This window comes from Furipterus horrens, unplaced genomic scaffold (assembly GCF_987537825.1).
Source record: "Furipterus horrens unplaced genomic scaffold, mFurHor1.1.pri manual_scaffold_5, whole genome shotgun sequence".
NCBI lineage: Eukaryota > Metazoa > Chordata > Mammalia > Chiroptera > Furipteridae > Furipterus > Furipterus horrens.
The window spans coordinates 182,742,892-182,770,107 of NW_028327175.1; the positions used below are offsets into that span (position 1 = coordinate 182,742,892).

Consider the following 27,216-nt stretch of genomic DNA (forward strand, 5'->3'; position numbering starts at 1 on the left):
TTAAAAAAAAAATCACATTGGAATGGGAGAAGACTGGGCCAAAAGGCAGTCTTGTCTTGGTCTAGAATGAGGTTGACCTGAGTCAGGAAACCTGGAGACTGCAAAGTAAAGGGCAATGATCAGGGGAGTCAGACTCAAAAGAGCCTGACAAGCTGGTACTGAATAAAAAAGGTGACAGCGCTGCCCAGGATCTGAGGCAGCAGCAGGAGCAATGTGAGGTTTCTCTCATGCGTGAGCCCAAAGACTGTAAGTAGCAAGTTGATGAGCGCCATGTGGTTACACTCAGTGACTGCATTGTCATCATTCTCACTCTGGCACACTGTCATTACCTAAAGGCTCTCTGCTACCTTTATACTAAAGGTTCTCAAGAAGGAGAGGCTCAGACTTATGGCCAAGATGGAGGCATAGGTAGACACACTGCATCTCCCTCTACAACTAAGGAATACACCTATCTAAAAACTGGAGACAACCAGAAGTTCCAGAATATTGAGCTGCATGGAAGTTCAACAAAGAAAGACATAAAGAAGAAATACTCATCCAGACAGGTACAACAGCTCTAAGACACAGAGACAAACACAGTAGCCTGTCAAGTTGAGAAGACAGAGAAGTATGGCCCAGAAGAGGGAACAGATCAAGGTTCTAGTGGGAGAATTAAGCGACAAGGAGACAGCCAACCTAACAGATACAGAGTTCAAAATACTGGTGATAAAGACGCTCACAGGCTTGACAGATATGCTTGAGTACAGCAAACGCATAAGGGAAGAAGTGAAGGTTATGCTAAATGAAACAAAGGAAAATCCACACAAAACCAATGGATAAAGGAAGGAAATTGGGGTTCAAATCAATGACTTGGAACATAAGGAAGAAAGAAACAGTCAACTAGTACAGAATAAGGAAACAGGATTTTAAAAAAATTAGGAGAGGCTTAGGAACCTCTGGGACAACTATAAACATACCAACATCCGAATCATAGGGGTTCCAGAAGGAGAAGAGAAAGAGCAAGAAAACTTATGTAAAAAAATAAAGAAGGAAAACATCTCTAATTTGGCAAAGGAAATAAGACATACAAGTCCAGGATGCACAGGCTAGACCCAAAGAGGTCCACACCAAGACACATCATCATTAAAATGCCAAAGGTTAAAGATAATGAGAGAATCTTAAAAGCAGCAAGAGAAAAGAAGAGAGTTACCTACAAAAGTGTCCTATAAGCCTATCAGCTGATTTCTCAAAAGAAACTTTGTAGGCAAGAAGGGACTGGAAAGAAGTATTCACTGTGATGAAAAGCAAGGACCTACAACCTATCCAGCAAAGCTATCATTTAGAATAAAAAGGCAAATAAGGTAAAGCTAAAGGAGTTCATCATCACCAAGCCTTTATTATATGAAATGTTAAAGTAACTTATTTTTTTAAAAAGAAGATCAAAACTATGAACACTAAAATGACAAGTCGTCGTCGTCGTCGTCGTCGGCAGCCGTCCGTCTCGAGAGACGATGGCGTAGCTTCTTGAGAGTCTATCTGCACCGCCGAGAATGGCTGTGCAGTCCGACTCGGGAGTGACAATCCCTGCCGCACTTGTTACAGGTGAAGGCAGATGGCTGTTGTTGCTGCTGTTGACGCTGCTTCCGCCTCGATCTTTTCTGGACCGCCTCCTCGTTGCGCGCAGCCTCTGCGCGTGACGTACCTTGCCTGACCGCGAGCCTCCAGGCTAGGCGGTCGTCTGCTTGAACTTCCCATGTGTTGAGATTGATGGAGCATTGTGTCATGTCCTTTTTGCAGATGTCTTTGAACCGCAGTTTTGGGCGCCCTGTCATCCTCTGGCCTTCTGCTAGCTCGCCGTAGAGGAGGTCTTTGGGAATACGGCCTGCATCCATTCTTTTGACATGGCCGAGCCACCTGAGGCGTCTCTCGCTAAGAACTGCATGCAAACTGCTCATATTGGCTCGCTTCAGCACCTCGGTGTTGGGGACCTTATCCTGCCAGACGACATGCAGGACGCGTCGCAGGCACCTCATGTGGAAGCTGTTGAGTTTCCTTTCGTGCCTTGCGTAGGTGGTCCACGTCTCGCTGCCATAGAGGAGAGTGCTGAGTACGCAGGCTTGGTAGATGCGCAGTCTGGTTTTCTCAGTGAGGCTGGAATTGTTCCACGCTCGCCGGTTCAGTCTGGCCATAACTGTGGCTGCCCTGGCGATTCTCCGGTTGACCTCTAAGTCGACTGACAGAGAGCTCGAGATGGTGGACCCGAGGTAAGTGAAGTCGTTGACAACCTCCAGGGTGTACCCGTCGATGGTGATGCATGGGGGAGTCCCCGTGCCTTGAGCCATAACATTCGTCTTCGTCAGGCTGATGGCTAGTCCGAACTCCTTGCATGCGTGGGAAAGGCAAGTGACTAGCTGCTGGAGTCCCTCTTCAGAGTGTGATGTCAAAGCTGCGTCGTCGGCGAAGAGCATCTCACGGATGAGCACCTCTTTGACTTTGTTCTTGGCTCGTAGACGGGCCAGGTTGTAGAGCTTGCCATCGGATCTGGTGTGAATGAAGACACCCTCGCTGCAGTCCTTAAAGGCGTATTGGAGGAGCATGGAGAAGAAGATTCCGAACAGCGTAGGCGCGAGGACGCAGCCCTGCTTTACTCCGCTGCTGACTGGGAAGGCCTCAGAGGTTGCGCCGTTGTAGGACACCGTGCTGTGCATGTTGTCGTGAAAGGACATGACCACAGCAAGCAGATGTGGTGGACAGCCAATCTTCCGTAGCAAGCTGAAGAGACCGCTTCGACTGACCAGATCAAACGCCTTCGTGAGGTCGATAAAGGCGAGGTAGAGTGGTTTATGCTGCTCGTGACACTTCTCCTGCAGCTGGCGTAGGGAGAAGATCATGTCCACTGTTGATCGGCCAGCTCTGAAGCCACACTGGGACTCTGGGTAGACGCGGGAAGCAAGGGTCTGCAGGCGGGCAAGAGCGACCCGGGCGAATACTTTGCCGACGACGCTGAGGAGAGAGATGCCCCGGTAGTTGTTGCAGTCGCTGCGGTCTCCTTTGTTCTTGTACATGGTGATAATGTTGGCGTCTCTCATATCCTGGGGGATGTAACCCTCCTTCCAGCAGCGACAGAGTAGATGGTGGAGCGGCTGTAGCAGGACTGGTTTCCCGCTCTTTAGGATTTCTGGAGGGATTCCGTCGCTTCCTGGTGCTTTCCCGCAAGCGAGGCGGTCGATGGCTTTGCTGAGCTCTGCCGCAGTAGGTGGGGTGTCTAGCTCCTCCATGACTGGTAGGTCTGGGATGGCGTTAAGAGCAGTGTCTGTTACGGTGTTCTTCGTTGCGTACAGCTCGAGGTAGTGCTCGGTCCACCGCCGCATTTGCTGTTCCTGGTCAGTGATGACCTCACCTGTCTTGGACTTAAGGGGGGCGATCTTGGAGGGGATTGGGCCCGTTGCCTTCTTGATACCCTCATACATTCCTCGTGCGTTGCCTATATCGGCGGCTTCCTGAATGCTTCTGCACAGGTTTAGCCAATAGGTGTTGGCACAGTGGTGGGCGGTCTTCTGGACTTTGTTACTTTGACAAGTAACTCACAACTATCAACAACAGAACCTAAAAAAACCTAAGCAAACAACCAGAATAGGAACAGAATCATAAGTATGGGGATCATTTGGAGGGTTATCAGCTGGGAGAGGGAAGGGAGAGAAATGGGGAAATGGTGCAGGGATTAAGAAGCATAATTGGTAGGCACAAAATAGACAGGGGTAAGTTAAGAATAATATAGGAAAAGGTGAAGCCAAAGAACTTACATGCATGACCCATGGACATGAACTAAGAGGGGTCGGACTGACTGCTGGAGTACTGGATGGAGGAGAGCAAAGGGAAAAGAAATTGGGACAACTGTAACACCATAATCAACAAAATATACTTTAGAAAAAAGAAAAAAGAAAGAGAGGCTCTTGGTCTTGAACTTGGAATTGCTCATCTCCAGTTTGCCTGTGTTGGTATTGAATCTGGGCACATGGTGGCCAGGGCAGGGGATGATATGCAGGAGCTGAGGCAGTGAATAAAGGAATTCAAACACCTGGAGCATCAAGAAGAATAGTATGGTCTTGCTGAAGTGTCCCAAGATACCCACCACAGCAAAGGTCAAGCCAGCAAAGTAACAGAAGGTATTTCTCCCAAACACCCATGATGGGTACCAGTTATGGTAAAGCAACCCCAAGGTGGTGAAAAAAAAGAGTATCATAAAGTAGAGGGAAAAGACATGATCACCCTACAAGCACCAACCAGCTCCACCTGGTTGAAAATGATGATGGAAGCAGAAATGACTAGTGACTGGCTAGCGTCCAGACCATTAATTCCTGCTAGAATATTGATGGCATTGGTGCAGAACACTACCAACAGCCCCATGTAGACATAGTACAGGATCCCCAAATCGAAACACAGGCCAAGAATCAGACATAGGGCTTTGGCACCACAATGGTCGTGTTGCCAAAGTTGGTGAAATACACCATAAGAAGAGGTAATGAGGCAGCTGTGGGCAGCAGCAGCTTACAGCGTCAGCGCAGATTCAAGACATCATCCGCAAAGTCCAGGAAAATCATGCTACAGGTGGCAAGAAGTGCTCCTATCAGGGCTGCAAATTCATGGCAAGGAAAGGCTTTACACTGCTCCTTCACAAAGCAGTTCAGGAAACGGAAAGGGATGAAGCAGAAGTGACAAGGAGAGAAAAAAGCACAACTGTTCACTCCCTGGGACTATTGGCTGTGGCCCAGCAGCAAGGGGTGTGTAAGGGTAGCTTAATGTTTTGGAAGATAAATGTATTCATGTACTGCTTTTGTAACCAAAAATTAATTTTTTTAAGTGCAAAAGAAAGCAAAAGGATAGGCTTCCTGACTTTGAAGAGTTCAACAAGCCACGGCAACTATGTAACAAGCGTCTGAAAGACGGCTGGGGAGCCTGAGGAAGCAGTGGGAGCTGTGGGCAGCTTGCTCGGGGTCTCTAACTTAGCATTGCCTGAAGGGCCTGGGCAGGGCTTGGCAGGAGGAGCCCTCCCATGTGGCCTTGGCTGGCCTCTCAGCAAACTTCCTGCCCAAGCACCCACATGTCCGTCCTTCTTCTCTAATCAATACTATTTTCCCCATGATACCATAAACTCTGAGTCACCCAGAATATGAGCAACACTTACAGGTCCACTCATCAGCTTTCTGCTTCTTGGCAGAAGCTCTCAGAGAAATGCAAACATTGCTCAACACCCTGGCCTAGGGCCTAGAAGCAGCCTCCTACTGCCCAAAAAAATCTCTCTGCCAGAACGTATTTGGTCTTAGTTCCTTCCAATCAGCTCAGAGTTCTCCTTTTTTTATCCTTCTTTCTCTAATAGCACAGGGTCAGCACTTACTGTGATAAGTGCCAGTACAGACACTATATGAGGAGACAATTGGAAAACACTTAGTTTAGTTAAGAAGTATCTAATCCATCCTGAGGGACAAGATGTACATAATATACTTTAGGAGCACCAAGGTCTCTTCAAAACTATGCAGTGAGCTCCTACCATGTGCCTAACACTGATCAACAAAGATATCAGTTTCTGCCCTCCTGGAGGTTTCTGACTGCTTGGCAGGATGGGCTTTAAGTAAACAAGCAATTATTTTACTACAGTTTGGGTGAGTGCTATACAGGAAAAGTAAAAGGTGCCGTGAGGGTTAGATTTGGGGGTAGGGAAAGGGTCAGGAGACATTTCCCTGAAGAAGTAACATTTCAGCTGAAACCTGAAGAATGAGTAGGACTAGGAAAAAGTGAGAGAGGGGTTTGCTTGGAGGAGTGGGGAATTCCCAAAATAGGGATGAGCCTTGTGTGTCTATGGAGCATTCTGAAGCCTACAAAGAAAGAGAGAGTGGCCGGAAATGGATCTGGAAGGAGGCAGGTAGACCTTGCAGGGCTTTGTTGGCCGTATAAATGCTCTGGAGCCTTACCTTCAGTTTCTTGGAGAGTAACTGGGGACATGAGCAGAGGAGGGGCAGGGATCAGATCTGCATTTTAAATGAATGGAATGTAACCTACCAATTGATTGCCTCATGCATTCATGGAAGTTAATTCATTTGAATCAAGCAAAAATTTCTTAGGTGATTCTCGAAAATTTCCATTGAGTTTTTACAAAGTGAGAGAGACGAGATCTGCAACATTTACCACAATTGTTTTATTTGTGGTACACCTACTACTGATAGATATTGGGGATCCCAATTGATCCCCCAGCTACACCTATTTCGAAAATTAGACACAGGTAAAACATGAAGGTATGCCAGATTAATAACCCCGAAGAGCTTCAGAGTTTCAGGAGAGATGGATTCCTGAGGAGACAGTAGAGTCAGAATCATATATTTAGAGATATTACTTCCTGCCTGATAGGCTAGCTATAATTACAATAATGAAAAAAGTGGCAAGGATGTAGAGCAATTGGACCCCTCCCGCCTTGCTGGTGGGAATATAAAACGGTATAGACTCTGTAGAAAACAGTTTGATGGCTCCTCAAAAAGCTAAGCATAGAACGACCATATGATCTAGCAATTCTACTTCTGGGTAATATACCCAAAAGAATTGAAAACAGGGACTCAAACAGATACTTGTATGCCATCATAGTAGCATTATTCACAACAGACAAAAGATGGAACCAACCCAAGTGTCCATCAATACATGAATGGATAAACAAAATACACACATACACACACAACGAAATATTATCCACTCATAGAAATGAATGAAGTTCTGATACCTGCTACAACATGGATGAGCCTCAAAAACATGCTAAGTAAATAAGTCAGTCACAAAAGGACAAATATAAGATTCCATTTATGTGAAATATCTAGAACAGACAAATTTATAGAGACAGAAAGTAGATTAGAAGTAGCCAGAAGCTGGGGGGGGGGGGAAGAGATGAGTTATTGCTTAATGGGTCACAAGAGTTTCTGCTTGGGATGATGAAAAAGTTTTGAAAATGGATAGCAGGGATGGTTGCACAACATAGTGAATGTATTGCCACTAAATTGTACACTTGAAAAATGGTTAAAATGGCAAATTTTATGTTGCATATATTTTACCACAGTAAAAAAAATTTTAAAAACTTTAAAAAAAGGGAATAAAAAAATAAATAGGACCATTTTCTCTGTGTTCATGGGGCTCCTTCCAAATTGCCACTTTTCAGTTTCTGGTCTCCATGCCCCTGCATGTACTGTGTCCTCTGCCCAAAAGGATTTTTTTTTAAATTATTCTTTATTTTTATTGTTTTTCTATTACAATTGTCCCCCTTTTTCCCTCATTGCTACCCCCCACCCAGCCCATCCCTTCTCCCACAGTCAATCCCCGCCTTGTTGTTTGTGTTCATGGGTTATTTATACTAGTTCCTTTACTAAATCTTTCCCCTACTTACTCCCTTCTCTCCCTCCGCCCTCCCCCTGATAACTGTTACTTTGTTCCTTGTTCAGTTTTGTTCATTTGTTTCTGTTGTTCGTTAGTCTCCTGTATTAGGTGATATCATATGGTATTTTTCTTTCATTGCCTGGCTTATTTCACTAAGCATAATTCTCTCTAGTTCCATCCATGTTGTCGCAAATGACCGGCGTTCCTTCTTTCTTTCTGCTGCATAGTATTCCATTGTGTAAATGTACCAGTTTTTTAATCCACTCATCCACAGATGGGCACTTAGGCTGTTTCCAGCACTTGGCTGTTGTAAGCAGTGCTGCTATGAACATAGGGGTGCATAGGTTCTTTTGAATTGGGGTTTCAGGATTCTTTGGGTAAAATCCTAGCAGTGGAATTGCTAGTTCAAAAGGCAGTTCCATTTTTAGTTTTTTGAGGAAATTCCATACTGTTTTCCATAGTGGCTGCACCAGTCTGCATTCCTACCAACAGTACACTGGGGTCCCCGTTTCTCCATATCCTCGCCAGCACTTGTTTGTTGATTTGTTGATGATGGCCATTCTGACTGGTGTGAAATGGTATCTCATTGTGGTTTTTATTTGCATCTCTCTGATGGCTAGTGATGTTGAGCATTCTTTCATATGCCTATGGACCCTCTGTATATCCTCCTTGGAGAAGTGTTTGTTCAGGTCCTTTGCCCATTTTTTAATTGAGCTGTCTTTGTGTTGAGACGTGTAAGTTCTTTATATATTTTGGAGATCAATCCCTTGTCTGAGGTATCATTGGCAAATATGGTTGGTTCCCTTTTTATCTTGCTGATGTTTTCTTTTGCTGAGCAGAAACTCTTTAGTTTGATGTAGTCCCATTTGTTTATTTTTTCCTTTATTTCCCTTGCCTTAGGAGATGTATCAGTGAAAATATTGTTATGTGGGATATCTTAAATCTTCCTATGTTTTCCTTTAGGACTTTTATGGTGTCACAGCTTACATTTAAGTCTTTGATCCATCTTGAGTTTATTCTGGTGTGTGGTGTAAGTTGGTGGTCTAGTTTCATTTTTTTGCACATCCCTGTCCAGTTCTCCCAGCACCATTTGTTGAAGAGGCTCTTCTCACTCCATTTTATGCTCCTTCCCCCTTTGTCGAATATTAGCTGACCATAGAGGCCTGGGTTTACTTCTGGGCTCTCTGTTCTGTTCCATTGAGCTATATGTCTGTTCTTATGCCAGTACCGGGCTGTTTTGATTACAGTGGCCTTGTTGTATAGTTTGATGTCAGGTATTGTGATTCCTCCTATTGTGTTCTTCTGTCTCAAGATTCTGTGGCTATTCAGGGTCCTTTTTGGTTCCATATTAAATTTTTGAAGTATTTGTTCTAGGTCTGTGAAATATGTCATTGGTATTTTAATAGGGATTGCATTGAATCTATAAATTGCTTTGGGTAGTATGGACATTATAATGATGTTGATTCTTCCCATCCATGAACATGGTATATGCGTCCATTTATTTGTAACTTCCTTAATTTCTTTCTTCAGTGTTATGTAGTTTTCCGAGTACAGGTCTTTTCCCTCTTTGGTAAAATTTATTCCTAGGTACTCTGTTTTTCTTGTTGCTATAGTAAATAAGATCTTTTTTTCTAGTTTCTATCTCTGATATTTTATTGTTGGTGACTTCTCAATATTGACTTTGTACCCTGCTATTTTGCCAAATTCACTTATTAGGTCGAGTAGTTTTTTTTGTGGAGTCTATAGGGTTTCCTATGCAAAAAGCTTTTTTCACCTTCTAACTCTATTCTTCTTGTGGGCCTAGCTCAAATGTTATTCACAGAGGCTCTTCCTAATCCCTCTAGCCTGGTATTTAATTTCATGCTGCCCTGTACCTTCCTTTCCCTTCCCTCCCCCTACTCACCTAGCGTCAATTAAATAAGTATTTGTGTGGTCATGTCTTTAATATTTGCCTTCTCATTAGGCTGTAAGCACTAGGAGGGGAGGGACAGTGTCTGTCTTGTCCACTGAGAGGGGATACAACACCTAGCCCAGGGGCTGGTCCATTGGGGATTCAATACATATTTTAAAATAAATTAATAACTAAATGAATGTGTGGTGGGATTGTGAGAAGATTTTATTTTAATGCCTTTTATAACTCTGTGAGTTTGATTTTTTTTTTTTAATGAGGCACTCCAGGGCTCTCGTGTTCATATCCCTGTGCTTGCCGTTTGAAGTCAGCAGCAGTCTCTTGGAGCAGCAACCTGGGGAAGACACAAGCACAATTTGTTTCCAGGTATATCTGATATGTCACCGACCATTCCAGCCCTGGTCTCTAAATGTGCATCTAAACAAGTGCTGTTATGGGACTTAAAATGAAACGCTTCTTCACTGTGGCACCAGAACTGACAGCCTCCCTAACAGAGCTGAACAGACCACTTTTCACACATTTGGGTTAAGCAGCACGCATAGTAAAAACTAAGGCATGCTAATGTCAGAATGAGAAAGAGCATTTACTTGTCTGTTTAGAAAGCCAATTCTTTGGTACGTACAATTCAGTTTACAGCTGACAGTCTACTCTCTTCTCTTTTTTACTTCTTTACATTTTTCATATAAAATGTATAAACCAGGGTGTGCCAAGCAAACCAGTACCTGTAGACGTTAGGAAATTTACGGCCATAAGTAACAGGAAAAGCAGTTAAAACAGGCTTAAACAAAAAGACCGTCCCAGAGGTATGGCAGATTCCGGGTGCCTGATTCAGCAGTCGACACTGCCCTAAGGAACACGTGTTGTCTTTCTGCCTGGCTGCCTTCAGGGTGGCCTTCATCCTAAAATGTTTTCCCTCGTGCCTGTAGAATGGCTACCAGTTTCCCTGCTCATGTCAACAAAAGACAGAGACACCTCTCCTCTGCCACCCACTCTAAGTCCTTCCCTTCAACAGAACTGGAATGAATTAGGACACACATAGAACCTCTGGACCAATAATCATTGCCAAGGAATGCTTAATTATATTACACTGATTAATCATATTTTGATTAATCATATTTTGTCACTGGGATTGGGGATGGAGAGGATATCTGAGCAAAATGGGATTTTTGACAGGGAGAAGGGGATCCTACATAGGCAGTCAAGAGGTTTCATGACTAGCAAACCAGAATCTGCTCAGAATTTGAGTTACAAGTACATATTAAAGAAATACAAAAACAGCACTTTGAATTTCACACGCTCGGTAATGCATGCGTGGTCTTAATGCATGCAAGGGATAAGAACACATTCTCATCAGCAACAGTGGCTCATGACCACCGTGATTCTCAGAAACATCAGGAACCCTCAATTCTTGGCGGTGTTCTTGGTGCAATGCCCCTTGCTAGAGAGAGAATAATACTTCTCAGTAGTATCAGAGACTTAGTCCTGCATCTTAGCCATCCTCTCCAGTCCTGGTTCATGCTGGCCCCTGCTTGGGTCCCACCCTAGTCGTTCCCAATGATACTTAACATCCACTTTGTCCTTTTAACATTGGGCCTTTGTAAGCAAGAGAGTGGCTCTGGTTCTCAGACCACAGGGGTGCAGCCTCACTCAAGGATATAAAACAGGAGTTTGCGTAGAGATCTGTAACAGTAATGCATTATTTTCTTCAATCAGTGGTTCTCCAGGAATAAGGATTGTCTGGGGAACTATATAAAAGGCAAATTCCAGAGCCTATCCCAGTCTCTGGCTGTGTAGCCTGAAATTTTGAAATTTAAACTTCCCAGCTAATTCCGATACAGGTGGTCCATGTGTCTGACAATGCTAACTACCTACCTCATGCCTGCTTGTGACAGTAATCAATGTTTCCATTGCCAGTAGCCAATCTGAACCACCTCCTGCTACCTGCTACCCAGGCAACAGCTGACTTTTTGGGTCTCCTCCTTGTCTGCTAGCCCAAGTTTCCACTGTGAACAAACAGCCTTCTGGTACTGCAGAAACTACAACTGAACCGAACAAAGAAACTGATTCATGGTTGCAGAATCAGGGATTATAAACTCTTACTTTACCTCACCTTCAAAACACCAGTCTCTTCATCCCCTTTCTTGGCTTTACTTCTGATGTCAGATGTCAGCCCTCAGTGACTGCATTTCCTTGGCATGAACAGGGTGCAGTCCCCAAGACCCAGCCAGTTTTCCAAGCCTGCCACAAGCTAGGGTCCTCCCTGACCTGGCATCTATAGAACTCTTGTAGTAAGGGTCCTATTAAATTAAAAGTAGATAAATCTCTCATTTGAGTGAGAGATATGTTTAGGTTATTACTTTTACTTGCAGCAAACCCAAAAGAGTTCTTTTCAACTAATTTTTTGGTCAGATAGATACTATCCGCAAGAAAGTCCACAATAATAGGAAAGAGACTAGGTTAAGTCCTAGGATCTGCATCTAATTCCTTAGCAGGTGTGGTAAACAGAATAATGGCCTAAATATCCCTGTTACAGTGATGTGGCAAAGAGAATTAAGGTAGCAGATGGAATTAAGTTTGTTAATCAGTTGATCTTATATAGGGAGAATATCCTGAATTTTCCATGGATCCAATGCAATCACAAGGGTCTTTAAATGCGAAAGAGGGAAGGAAAAGAATCAGGGTAGAGTGATGAGATGGGGGCAAGCTTTGAGGATCATTGCTAGCTATTAAGATGGAAGTGGGCCACGAGCCGAAGTGTACCTGCAGCCTCTAGAAGCTGGAAAAGGCAAGAAAACTGATTCTCCCTGAGAACGTTCAGAAGGAACACAGGAACACACCCCTGCAGCAACTTGACTTTAACCCTCTAAAACCCATTTCAGACTTCTGTCCTCCAGATTTCCAGGGGCCTTGTCTTTGAACCAGGTAAACTGGTTCAGAAAACCTGCAAAATCTTTTTAAAAAGTTTTAAAAAGGACAGATTATATTTTGAGGAGCCAAATTCTTGTACATTTTTTTGCCCCTTCAATGTTGGTGTGCTTTGTTTGTTTCCTCGTTTTTTTCTTCAATGAAGCATTAACATATGTACACAGATGCAGAAAAATGAATACATCATTTCAACAAGGTAAACTCACCATGTGATCACCACCCAATCAAGATATAGAATACAACCAGAAGCTTCAAAACTCACCTCATGCTGCCTCCCGGGCACTACTTCACCTCCCATCTGTAATGACTACTCTGACTTGCAAATCCATATACATGTATTTTTGCCTGTTTTTGAACTTTATGTAAATGGATTCATATTGTATGTGTACTATTGTGACTGGCTTCTTTCACCTAACATTATATTTGTAAGATGCATCCATATGTAGCAATAATTTGTCTGTTTTTATTGCTCTATAGTGTTCCATTGTGTAAGTATAATGCAATTCATCCATTTTTTTAAAAAGGGAAATTGTGAATTAAGAGTGCTTTCACCCGTTCCAGGACTTCTGACTCCATATCTGCTAATAAGTAACTGTAAATCTCAGAGCAGAGATAGACCATCCAGTGTTTACCAAATGTATTTGACCATGAAACTTTTTTTTTTCCTATTAAGTATCTTATGAGACTAATATTTTGTAGGACATGCTTCAGGAAATCCTGGTCTGGAGCAATGGCTTTCAAATTGTGTTCCTCAACAGTACCTAAGGAATGAGAGTAAGGTCAGCTGGATCCCACTTCTGCTTTACACCTCCACTTTTATCTATTTTACTAAGGGATTCCACATAGGGGTGTGTATGTGTGCGTGCGCACGCAAATGCATGCATGCATGTGTGTGTGCATTAACTGCCCATATATCTATGTTTGAAAAAGGGTTTGGCTGCTTTAAAAACATGTTTGAAAACTACCAATCTAGGCTCTAGAGGACCTCTCAGAAGGCCTTTACACAGACTCAGGTTCCATGCTGAACAGGCTTGCTGACCTCATCCAAAGTTCATTGCTTTTGCCGCTGTTGTCTTGCCAGACTCTGTCCAGAGCCAGCTGTCTTCTCTGACTTTCCCAGCAGTGTGGTGGAAAGGGCTGAAAAGAGATCATTGACAGCAACTCAGTCAGATCAGACAGCTTAGTTCATAGGCAGCTTCTGTCTATGGAATCAGAGGCTGAAAATAGAGCATGACATGCCACAAAAGTCTTAAATTGCTTCTAACCAGACAGCATGGTGTAGGGATTAAGAGCATGGATTCCAGAGCCAGACTCCCTGGCTTCAACTTCAGGTTCTGCTGCTAACTAGCTGTGACCTTGGGTCAGTCTCTCAAATACAATCAGGTCTTAGTATCCTCATCTTGAAAATGAAGGTGAAAGTAATAGCATCTACCTCACAGGCTTGATAAAGATTAAATAAGATCATGTTTGTAGAGCATTTGAGACAGGGCTGGGCATCTAGTAAGCACTATATAAATGTTTATTAAATAAAACCAAAGTGGCAATGGCACTTTTCTTTCTTCATGAACTTATGAGTGGCAAAGCTCAACTACAGGCATTTTAATTCTCTTACTGTTCAATGTTTTACCACCATTCTCAAGGTTAGGCTCTCTCTGTGGCCTCCCGTACCCCTGAGGAGTTGGGGTCACATGGCCCTTCAAAATGGTGAGTGTTCTTGGGATTCCTTGGATCAGTAGCATTTTGAAAGCAATTTTGGGGATTCACATAGGATGGTCATCTTTTAACCATGCCGTTCAGGATGTTAAAATAAATTACCATCTATTATCACTAATATTTCATGAAAGGCAATTTTAACACCAGAAAAGTAAAAAGGACATATTCTCAGAATAAAGGATAGGGCTTTAAGTTAAACTGAGCTTAGTAAAAAATCACGCCCTTTTCTGGTTTTTCCATTTCATGTATGACCCAGAATTTGGTTAACATTGCTCTGTATGGTCCTCTGAGTGTTGTTCTTGGACACACTAGGTACAATAACTAAACACCTCTCTGGATGTCCAAGCCTCAAAGCTAGTACTAAACACCCCACACTTTGCAAAACTTAAGGCATTGGTTAGTGACATCAGAGCACTGCTACTATGTTCAGAGGTGGAGAGAACATGGGGGAATTGGGATGAATCATTTCAGTTGCTCCCTGTTCCATCTGATGGAACCATTTAGAACCTTGGCTCCAATTTTAAGGACACAGGAAGGACTCTGAGCTACCTGGGTGTTTTAGAAAAACTTTCCAGTCCTCCTCCTGTCTTCCTTTGCTCTCTTACCACTGCCATACTCACAACACTCTGACACCAGATATGTGGAGGGTTTCCCCACATCAAGCAATCCTCTGTGATTCCAGTGAGGCATCTTATTGTGTAACTCAATTCTGACACTGTCTCTAGGTAGTAAAGGCTCAGTCCCACAAGAATGCCCCTCACTTCAGATGCCATTCACAAGAAGTAGGTCCCCAGGTTACTCAAAACTTCTGTCCAATTTGGCTACAAATTGGAGATTCCCCTGACTTTCAACTCCTTGGATTCAATAATTTGCTAGAACAGCTCACAGAACTCAGGGAAACATGTTTACCAGCTTGTTAAAGGATACAGATGAACATCCAGATGAAGAGTAACTACTGTGTTATTCAGGGCAAGGTCTGGGAGCATCCTGAGCACAGGAGCTTCTGTCCACATGGAGCTGAGGTGCATCTCTCTCCCAGTACATGGATGTGTCCAGTAATCTGGAAGCTTCCTGAGCTCCATATTTCTTGGATTTGGGGGGAGGCTTTATCATGTAGATGTGATCATTAACTCTATTTCCAGCCCCTCTTCCTTCTTAAGAGAATGAACAGCGGGATTGAAATTTCCAAACTTCTGATCTCATAGCCTGGTCTTTCCCATAACCAGTCCTCATCCCGAGTCACCTCATTAGAAAAATTATACTCCTATTACCTAGGAATTACAAGGGATTATGGAGCTCTGTGCCAGGAACCAGGGAGGGAAACCAACATATGCATATATATTTTCCATTATCTCAAATTGAGTATGCAGAATTGTTCTTTCAGGCACAGTGAGAGAGGCCATGTTGGGACACAGAAGCTGTCATGGGGCCCCTGCTGCTAACTCACTGTGTAATTTTTGGTTTGGTCCTTAACCATTCAGTGGCTTGTTTTTCTCTTCTTCAAAATGAAGGCAGTACCTGCTCTGCACTTCTCAAGGTTGCTTTGGGAATCAAATAAGTAATGGCTGTGGATATGGTGTTAAAAGTACCATAAATGAATGATTATTTGTGACTCTCAGCCACTACCTCTTCCTAGTCCCAAGTTTCCCTAACAAGTTTATACCAATGATCCTTCCCTCTCTTACCATAGGTAGTTAGCTAGTTATTGATAAAGGAGGGGAGCAAAGGGAACCAGATATTAAGCCTGATTTGCTAAGGAAGCTGCATAGGACATTAAGCCTGCTTCACTAGGAAGTTACATCATCAACAGACTCCCCAGGAGACCGCTGCATCCTCTGCCCTCGGGACTTAATCCCCAGGCAATCCCTGAGCAACCCTTGAGTGAGCAGGAAGAATCTTCCTGGGGACTGGCAACCTAGTACCAGAAAATTGAGGGGGACGGGGGGGGCGCAATTCCTCTGCTGGATGAATGCACAGTACAAGGCAAGGCGGTGCAGGACAGGTAAGCACGTTAACAGTAGAAGGTCCATGTGCAGCAGGAGCTAAGATGGCGACCACAGGGGAAGTACCTAGCCTGGGAAAAGAATCAGATTGGATGAGGGACACAGAAACCCAGAAGATGTAGGAAATGGACTGTTTAGGGGGAGGGCGCAGTACAAGCCCACAAAGGATTGGAAAATTGATTAGTTTGAAAGAGCACCTGGTCCTTCCCAAGCCTGAGATAATATAACTGGCCTAACAAAGGCAAGCCCTCTCTCTTGCTCATTCGCCCACTCACTCAGTAACACGTTCATTCTTGTACTGATGTGCCTGTGCATTCTCTCCCCATAGAGCCGCGAGGACCCAGCAGCTATGTGGGCTCCAAGCGGGGGCTTCAAGCGTAGGCTCTCAGCACAAGCCTGGGTTACAGCAATGCAGTGCCAGCCAAGGTGCAGTCAGGAACAGAGGCTGAAATGGACTAGACGTCGGCATGGACTAAACCAGTGGAACAGGGTTTCTGGACCCTGACCTTTCTCCTGGGCTTGATGAAGATAAAGCTGGACTTCTTCCACAGTGGGACAGAGCTGAACAGGGACAGTCCTTTGTGTTTGCTCCAGCTTCAATAAATCTTATTACCCTACCTCATCCTCCCATGTGTGGCCCTCGAAATGCTTTTCTTGTGATACCACAAGGACCCAATCTCCACTGGCAATACCTCCACCCTCTCCTTTAGCCTGACTAGGACTCCACAGCGTAACATTCCAGGATAGATTCCTAGGCCTTGGGCTAGAGAAGTGGGGGAAGGGAAGAGACAATATTTTCTATTTCTCAGGTCCCCCAGGTCTCTCCAGGACGAAGGGAGCTGCTAAGTATTAAATACTCAGGAATCCACAAATACTCTTGAAATTCTCGCTTAGTGAGCCTACTTGATAATGCTTCCTGCTAAACTAACAAAAGATGACAATGAAGAATGATGGGAGACATTCCATTCCACAGCCTCCAGGGAATCCTGGCAGCTTGACTTTCCAGTGTGTTATATCTGGAAGAAACTTTAGAACAGTCATTCTCAATTCTGGCAGAACATTAGATCACCAAGGGAGCCTTTAAAAAATACCCATGCCCAGCTGTACCTCATGCCTAATCTTGGGGGATGGACCTAGATATCAGTATTTAAAAATGTTTTTTCAATTACAGTTGACATACAGTATTATATTAATTTCAGGTGTACAACATAGTGATTAGACATTTATATAATTTATGAAGTGATCACACCAATGTCTAGTAGTACCCATCTAATACCATACACAGTTATTACAATACTATTGAGTATATTACCTATGCTGTACTTTACATCCCCACGCTTTTTACAAGTGGCAATTTGTACATCTTAATACCTTCCCCCTTTTCACCCACCTCCCCAATTCCCCTCCCAACTAGCAACCATCAAAATGTTCTCTTTTAGATATCAGTATTTTTAAAGCTCCTTAGATTATTGCAATGTGCGGCCTAGTTTGAGAATCACTGCTATAGATGATCTAAGACAAACACCTCATTTTACAGAAGGGAAACCTGAGGCCCTGGGAGTTTAAGAATTTTGTTCAAAGTCATACAACTGATTAGAGTTTGAAATACCAACTCAACCAGCTGATGATAATAACAGCTGATTTTTATTAAGCTTTTACTCTCAGTTAAAGTAAGCACCAAGCACTTTAAAAATGTAATCTCAATTAATCATCACAATAATCATATGAGAAAACTGAGGCCCACGGAATTTAATAATTTGCTCAAGGTCAAAGCAACTGAACAGTGGCAGAGATCTCAGTTCAACTGTTCAACAAAGTTTGAGCAGCATGCAGACGACAAGATAAGGATAGGGTCCCTGTCTTTAGGGAATTTATAGTCTGGTTGGAGGGACAGAAAACAGGAAATAATTAAAACATAGTCTAATAAGCATTATAGTAAAACTAAACAATGGAAGACCAAGGAAGGCACCTAACTCTAGGAAAAGTCAAATAAATATTCCCAGAGGAGAAGGTACTTGAAGAAGTCTTAAGAGATGAATGAAAGGTTGTTTAGTGCAAAGCAACGAGGGTGAGGAAGTGGGACTGGCAAGTGTAAAGACATGGTGATGTCAGAGAACGCTGTGCATGCTCAGGGCTATGTAGGAATTCAGAATGACTTGATAAGTACATTTGGGTGGAGTTATTAACAAGAGGTGAGATTGAAGACGTACAGAGACTAGATCATTAGGGAGTTTGAAAAAAGAACCATTAGAGAATTTAAAACTGGAGGGTGAAAGGATATAAATTTTTGTGTTTAAAAGCTTATTGGAAGATAGGACACCAAAAGCATAAACAATAGAAAAGATAGATAGAATGGGCTACATAACAACTAAAAACTTCTGTGCACGAAAGTATCTATTAACTGAGTAAAAGCGCAACCTATGGAATGGCAGAAAATTTTTGCAAATCATATATCTGATAAAGGGCTGCTATCTAGAATATAGAAAGAACTTCTACAAGTTGGCAACAAAAAGACAAACAATCTGATTCAAAAATGAGAAAAGGGCTTGACATCTCTTCACTGATCCCAGAACCTTAATTGGCTAATAAGACAGGGGAAAGTAGCCATCAAGGTGAGAGAAACCAGACAGTGTTTATATGTGGCAGGGAAAGACTCAGAGGAAAAACTGAAGATTTGGGGAAAGGCGATGATGATGGTGCAGAGTGCCCAGGGTTTAAGAAGATAGAGTCCAGTGTCCAGGTGAGGGATGTCTTAGACAGGAGGGGAGCATCTCCCTGTGGAAGGGGAAGAATAAAGGAGGCCACTCATGAGCAGGGGCTTAGAAAAGACATCCAGGGAGCCATGATGTCAGAGGGTAGGGAAACTGGAAGTGGAAGAAGTAGGCAGGCTGAAGGCAAGGAAATTCTAGCCAGAGACTGGTATGTTGGCATTTCTGAGCTGAATCAGTCATGACAAGGTCCAGGGTGTGTCTAGCCCAGGTGGCAGTTATGTTACTAGGGTTAAAAGGTCAAGAATTAGCCCTGGCTGGTGTGGCTCAGTGGATTGAGTAATGGCCTGCAAACCAACGGGTTGCCAGTTTGATTCCCAGTCAGGGCACATGCCTGAGTTGTGAGCCAGATCCCCAGTTGGGGGCGTGCAAGAGGCAACCACACATTGATATTTCTCTCCCTCTTTTTCTCCCTCCCTTCCCCTCTCTAAAAATAAATAAATAAAATCTTAAAAAAAAAAAAAAAAAAGGTCAGGAATTATGAGATAATGATCCTTGGGAACAGATCTGAGGTGGACAAAAAGTTCTGGTGGGTCCTATGCTCAAAGAGATCAAGAGAAAGCAGTTCCTTGGCCTAACAGAGCCACATTTTAGGATTTGAAAAAAATATTTCTAAGTCTTAACTCATGGCTAATCTAAATATGCTAAAATATAAATCCATAGCTTCCTCAAGAGTAGACCAAACATTTAGACGACATTAATAGACAAACTGTGAAGCAAGAACCTGCACCATAAATCCTGGCTCTATTAGCCACAAAATGTATTAAATCTCCCTTTCTGAGTTAGACTGAGACCTGGTCTCCACTCATTCATTCATTCAGCAAACATGCTTTCTTTCTGCCATGTATTTTACTTGGCCCTGGAGATTCAAGAAGAAATTATCTATGATCTTTATTGAGCTTGCAAACAAGTATGGGCCAACTCTGACACAATAGGAAAACTCTGGGTCAGAGGTAAGTAGAAAGTGTAGTGGGATTGTGTGCACACACAAAAAGGAACCTAGAGTTGAGGGAAACAGCGCACAGGAGCTGACATGTGAGATGAAGCTTAAGAGTACACTGAGTACGCCAGGTTGGGAAGTGTGGGAAGGGCTTTCTAGAAAGAAGGAACAGCCTGAGAAAGGGCACTGAGGGACCAGAGACAATCAGGAAATTGAACAATCTGGTTTGGTTGCGCAGGAGTTGTTAAATGGCAAGTCTGCACAAGAATCAGCCTCAGTATCATTAAAATGCAGATTCCCATGCCTCCGGAGCAACTGATTCAGTAGGCTCAAGAATCTGCATTTTCAAACAAGTGTCCTGGCCCTGGCTGGTGTGGCTCAGTGGATTGAGGGCACAGGCCTGGGTTGCAGGCCGGGTCACCAGTTAGAGGCGCGTGAGAGGCAACTAACTGATCAATGTATCTTTCACATTGATGTTTCTCACCCCTCTCTTTCTCCCTCCCTCCCCCTCTCTCTAAAAGATAAATAAATAAAATCTTTTAAAAATTAAAAAATAAGTAAAACAGGTGTCCTCAATGATTCCGAGAAGGTGGCCCATAGACCACACTGAGCTGGAGCACAGGGTGCACAGTGGAACAAAAGGAGAAGGGGTTGGGGCAAGGCAGGAATTTTGGTCAGGACCACATTGTGCTAAGGAGTCTGGAGCTCAATGTATAGATAGCAGTGAAGTACTCTCAGGGAGCACCTGATGATGCGTGTTTTAGAAAGCCTCGCCTGGAGGTAGTGCTGACAAGAGTCTAGAGAGAAGGGTCACTACATCCAGGCAAGACATGAGGGGGTCTCTTCACGCGGAAGTGCCTTACTGGGAGGTCAAACTACGAGGACCCTGATACTACTCCACACTCATTAACTGGGGGCTGTCAAGGTATCCTCAGGCTCCCCTGAGCAGAGGAACAGTAACAGCCACAGGGGCCCACAGAGTGGCACAAGCCTATGCAGAATCCAGGCCGGGGCACACTCCCCATGGTTCTAAGGCCTCTGCTGAGTCATCTCTCACAGGAACAAGCTTCTCTGAGTCTCCGGGATCTTGCCTCACAAGCTGCTGCTTCACTTCCCCTTGGTTTCCAGGCCACAGAAGGAAACGGAATAAATATTAACCAAAGGTGTGTTAGGGCTCCTCCCTTGCCTCTCCTTACTCCCTGCCCTAGAAGCTAGGATAAACTATTGAGTTCCCAGTTTCGTGATCCCCCTTGGCCACTCCTCCAAAATAAAAGGGCAGAGGTGAGCATCTCTCAGAACAGATCTAAGGCCATCCAGGCCTGACTCACCGCACTCCCCTCCCCCAGGGAGGGGCTTTCACCACACCACACTGCTTCTCAGGGTAACTTCCTGGTTGATCGGCAGGAAGGGATGATGTACTCCCTTTCTTGGGCTTCAGCTACTCTGTAAAATGATAAAGTTGGACTCAAAGAACTTGATCCAGTCCTATCATTCCATGAGCTAAGTGGATTGGGCCAAACACTCTCTGCTGTGTGACTCCTTCCTCCAATGCTCCCAGGGGAGCCAGGAGCTATTTCAGGTACTTTCAAGACACAACCATCCACTTATTATTTTCTGAGCTTTCTATTATGTGCAAATAATAACAGCCATCATTTCCAAGTGCTTACTATGTTACAGCATTATGCTAAGCATTTTACATTTCCATCATTTTATTTGCTCATTACAACATCCCTATGAAGAAGGTACTATTATTATCTTTACTTTACAAATGAAAAACTGAGACACAGAGAGATTAAGTAAATTGCCCGAAAACATTCAGCTGGTAAAGCAGCAGAGCCCATATCAGCTCCAGGTCAATCAGATCCAAAGACCATGGTCTTTCCACAACATCACGCTTCACAGGCTGGTCAAGGAAGCACCAGTTAGGTGCACATCACAGCCTGTACTAGAGTTGCTGGGGGAAAAGGGGCAATAAGGACAGACCAACTGATGAAATTATTTGTTAAATGGGAATAATAGTACTTAATTGGAGGTTGTGAGAATTAAATTAAATAATTGATAACTTCATAAATGCCTTTAAAAAAGGGCTACTAGTATATAACATTTTGTTATTAATGGATGTTATATAGTAGTTGCCATTTTTGTTTTTTCATTTTAAGAAAGTTGTTTTTAATTTTCCTATATTTTAAATGAACATGCTTGTTAACACCTTTAAGCAGTGTCTTCTGAGTTCTGTAAGCTGGCTCTTATTTTTAAAATATTCTAATATCCCAGTTTTTATGGCATTTCAATTGAATATAGATTCTTATCATTGTCATCAAACTAAATAAAACTATTAGCTATCAATGACTATTTATTAGAGAACATGCATTTTAAACTATTGTTTGACAACCGATGCAGAAATATTCGACTCTGATTCTGCCTTTTATCCTTCAAGTAGTAGTTACTGCTTTTAAATTTGGTAACATACAAAACAGAATCTACCATTTCAACCATTTTTAAGTGGACAACTCAGTGACATTAAGCACATTCACAGTGCAGTGCAGCCACCACCACCATCCAGCTCCGGACCTTTTTCATCTTCTCAAACGGAAATTCTTCCATTTGTTTTAATTAATTATTAACATAACTCATTATTGTGCTAATGTTCTCATATAGGTTGTAGTGGAGCACACGAGGTGGAGAGCGTGGCCCTAGGCTCAATTAAGATTCCCTCATTGTCCATTTGAACTTCAGTAACTCACTTAAAACCAAGTCCTTTCATGGTGATGAGACTAACACATGGAGCCACACAGGGTTGTGGTTAATATTAGAAAAGATCACCAAGAAAAAAGTGCATTGTAACCTTCATGCGAAGCCCTCCACAAACGTCAGACTCTTAGGTGGGTGGATAGATACTTTTAAGTTCCCAGCTCAGCTGCTGGCACAAAAGGACTTAAAACATTCTAAAGAAACCGAGAAGCTCCAAGCTGTTGGGTCATACTGCCCCCTGGCGGTGGCCCAGAAATGTGTTGCGTCTCTCCAGGGTGCCCTTGGGGCTGATGGGGGAAGATCAGGTACCGACTGGAAAAGAGGGAAACCCGAAGCCTGATTCCTGGTCAGGGCATACGCCTGGGTTGCCAGGCCAGGTCCCCAGTTGGGAGCATGCAAGAGGTAGCCAATCGATGTTTCTCTTGAACATTGCTGTTTCTCTCCCTCTCTTCCCCTCTTTCTAAAAATAAATAAAATCTTTTCAAAAGTAAGTTATGTCAAATTGATGGGCTATAATGTAGCAATTAAAAGTAAAAATTGCCCTGATCAGGTGGCTTGGGGTTGGAGCATCATCCCATAGGTACAGGAGGCAACCCATCAATGTTTCTCTCACATCGATGTCCCTGTCTCTTTCTTTCATTTCCTCTCTCTAATCTAAAATCAATTTTAAAATATCACATTCTTGAGTGAGGATTTTTTTTTAAAGCAGAATACGGAATCATAACAAAAAAACTGGAAGGAAAAAATTAACTTTTGTTCTTCACACAAGGCTGGATGGAAGTTCAGTCTGAGAATTATCACAAAGCCTTAATTCTGAGAGAATCTACCTATTTCTTTGAGCCTTTTTAATGAGAGGGAGAAGAAGGGAGGGAGGAAGGTAAGCAGAGAGAGAGAGAGGAGAATGAATACATTGTTCTAAATGAAGAAACAGAGGGGGGGGAAGCCTTTGAATTAGTTCTGACTGCCTGCATGACCAGAAAATATTTTAAATGCACCAACTCATTAATCATGAGCTCCTAGGGCAGGAATAATCCATCTTAATTAATTACTTAAAAATGAATTTATTTGAGCAATAGAAATGATGGGTCCCTAAACATTCATTACAGGACACTCAGTGTGTGTCCACCTTTGGGGATGGAGAAGAAGCAACGAGGATGAAAAGGCTGGGAAGCAAATTGTCTCAAAGGATGAGATATTGACATATCTCATATCTGTGGGAGGCAGGAACGGGGCACGGCCCCCTTTTACAGAGCATACAGAAACAGTCCTCTCTAAAGAATAAGGGCACTTCTTTTCACTTTAGGATTACTGTTTTCCACTGTCCTAGCCCCGTTCTTCAAAGAAACAGGGAAAGAAATAATGACCAAAATTATGAAGCAACTGTTTCTCAGAAGCCCAGTTTTAATTTATGTCACCAGCATAACCTGAAACAACTAGAATCACCAGTGTAGGGGACAAATAAGGTCACCTCTCTTCTACTCTTCAAAAGAAAACCAACTTGATGACCCACATGCCAGATTAGCAGAGCCCAACACGTATCCCTTTCTCCCCTTGAGTTGTCCAACATTCCCAGTTTTACTCAAACCAAAGGGGCCAGTGCCGTTTTGAGGACAGAGAACTGAAGACACATCTCCATCCACCAGAGTACCTGTTTCGGGAAGGGGCTGCCTCTGTCACTGCCACATGTGTGGCTAATGGAAACCTTCCATGCATAGTCTAACACATTCCTGCCCCTCCCTGCTGCAGGGAGCTTGCTGCTCCACTGTGGGCTCCCACGGTCGCCCTCATGTACTGACGTATGTACCCCAAAATTCATGTATTGACATCCTAACCCCCAGTATCCCTCAGAATGTGACTGTATGTGCAGACAGGGTCTCTAAAGAGGTAATGAAGGTGAAATGAGGACGTTGCTGTAGGCCCTAATCCTGTATGACAGTTCTCCTTGTAAGAAGAGGAGATAAGAACACAGGTGTGCCTGCACAGAGAGACAGAGGGAGAAGACACCCCCTTGTAAACCAAAGAGAGAAGCCTCAGAAGAAATCAGCTCTGCCAACACCTGACCTTTTACTTCTAGACTCTAAAACTGTGAGAAAATAAGTTTCTATTGTGTAATCCATCCAGTCTGTAGTATTTGTGATGGCGACTCTAGCAAATGAATACAGAGTCAACTTTATTCTTTAATGTATATATTCATTTCCCTCTGAGAACTGCTATAAATTTCCCTTCACTAGATCCCATAAGTTTTTGGTGTGTTTTTATTTTATTTTTCATTCACCTCAAAGTATATTCTAATTTCCCTTCCAACTCTTTTGGTTACTTAGGAATGTATTGTTTCATTTTCATATACTTGTAAATTTTCCAAATTTCCTTCTGTTACTCATTTTTAGCCTAATTCCATTGTAGTTGAGGAAGATACTTTGCATGATTTCAAGTTTGAAAAATTTATTGAGACTTTTGTGGCCTAACATTTGGCCTATCTTAGAGAATACTCCATGTGCTCTGGTTCTATTCATTACCGAAAGTGAGGTATTAAAAGTCTCCAACGATTATGTTGAACAAATTTTCATTCCAATATGATTAATATTGGCTTCATTTATTTGGGGGATCTGCTGTTAAGTGCACATGTTTTTATAACTGTTATATCTTCTTGAGGAATTAACCTTTTTATTAATTGTTATCGTCTCATAACAATTTTTGCTACAGCCTGTTCTGTCTGCTGTTAATATAGTTAATCCAGCTCTCTTTTGGTTACTGTTTGCATGAAATATCTTTTCCTCATCCTTTTAGTTTCTATTTATCTGTGCCTCTGAATCTAAAGTGAATCTCTTGGAGACAGCATATAATTGGATCATGTATTCAAAATCCATTATCACATTTTCTGCCCTTTAATTGGAATGTTCAATCCATTAACATTTAAAATGTAGTTGATCTTAAGGTAGGGTTTACATCTGCTATTTTTCTATTTGTTTTTAATGTCTAATGTCTTTTTTTGTTCCTCCATTTTTCCATTACTAATATCTTTTGTATTGATGAGATATATCCTAAGTGTATCATTTTTAACTCCCTTACCTTTTTTTACTATATATATTTTTAGTTAATTTCTTAATCATTGTCCTTAGGCTGTGGACAATTATAATCAAAATACAATGAACATCTTAAGTAATAAAACTCTAGTTCTCATTAATGCCAACTAATTTCACTATTATACAAAAATTTTGTTCCCATATACTTCTGTTCCCTCTCCTCTTTTTTGTACTATTATTGTTATACAGATTACATCTTAATACATTGTACGCCCATTAATGTAGATTCATTGTCATTATTGGTTTATGCAGTTATCTTTTAAACAAGATAGGAGAAAAACAAGAGTTACAAAACATACATTTATACTGTCCTTTATATTTACCTACGGAGTTGACTTTAATGGTATTCTTTATTTCTTAATGTGGTTTCAAATTACTATCTAGTGTTATTTCAGTCTGAAGGACTCCCTTTAGCATTTGTTATAAGGCAGGACTATTAGTAATGAACTCTTTTAGTTTTTATTTAAGAATATTTTAATGTCTCATTTTCCCCCTTCCTATTTGAAGACTTGTTTTGCTTTATATAAAAGTCTTGATTGAAGTATTTTTTTTCTTTCTGGACTTAGCATATGTCATCATCCCACTGCCTCCTGGTTCCTGATAAGAAATCAGCAGTTAATCATCTCAATGAGATGCCATTGTAGGTGATGAGTTGTTTCTGTCTTGGCTGCTTTCAAGATTATATTTGCCTTTGGCTTATAAAAGTTTAATTATAATGTGTCTTGGTGAAAATCTCTTTGAGTTTATCCTACTTGGATTTTGTTGAGTTTCTTCAACGTGCAGGTTAATATTTTAAATTAAATTTGGCAAGTTTTTGGATATTATGTATTAAATATTATTTCTATCCCTTTCTCTCTCTCTGCTCCTTTTGGGACTCCAGAAGGTCTCTCAACCTCTTTCCATCTATCTTCACTTTTCTTTCTTTCTGTTCCTCAGACTTGATCATCTCATTTGACGTATCTTCAAGTTCACTGAGTCTTTCTGCCTCATCAACATTGCACTTAAGCCACTCTGGTGAATTTTTCATTTGTTATTATATTTGCAACTCCAGGATTTCTATTTGATTCCATTTATATCTCTTTATTGATATTCACTGTTTGGTAAGACATCATTCTTATAATTTCCATTAGTTCTTTAAACAAAGTTTCCCTTAGTTCTTTGAACATTTTTTTTCCATTGGCCGGTGCCAGTGATACAGCTGTTTCTATTTAAGCTTAAATACTTTCCAACAGTTTGGGCAGTAAAAATAAAGTCGGTCTCAGCTGCCTATAAGTGTCTGGTTTCCCTGCCCAGAGGAAGCCCACCCTCTGCGCTGGGCCTGGGTCACTCTACATACCCTCTTGCCCCCATTTAGAATCTGCTGCCCACTGTGGGCAACAGCTCTCAGGCTGCCCAGTGCTGCACCGGCCATCCAAAATCCTCTGGTTGGCTCCATGGCTCCCTCGGAGACCGGAGGGAGGGTGCCGCCCAAGCTGGCCCAGGCCCAGACCTGCTTCACCTCCCACCCTCTCCCCAACTCCTCACAAGCTTTCCTGCACTCACAATGAGTGGTGGTTTCCATTCAGATAGGGTTTCTAGAGCTCCACTGGATATATTTTAATTAGCTGATTTAAACTCTGTCTAATAAGTTTAGCACCTGGGCTCCCTTAGAGACAGATTATATTAACTTCTTTTTTCCCCTAGTTTCTCCACATGTCTTGACATTTTGTTAAAAACTGGGCATTTTGAATATTCT

At 42.5% G+C, this 27,216-nt stretch overlaps 1 protein-coding gene and 1 pseudogene across 1 annotated transcript in view; both read right to left on the bottom strand.

Annotated features, from left to right (window-relative positions):
- Nucleotides 1-27,216, bottom strand: part of NT5C2 (5'-nucleotidase, cytosolic II) — a 156,542-nt gene that overhangs the window by 118,869 nt on the left and 10,457 nt on the right. The gene's annotated exons all lie outside the window — the stretch shown is intronic.
- Nucleotides 135-26,916, bottom strand: LOC150010575 (UDP-N-acetylglucosamine--dolichyl-phosphate N-acetylglucosaminephosphotransferase pseudogene; annotated as a pseudogene).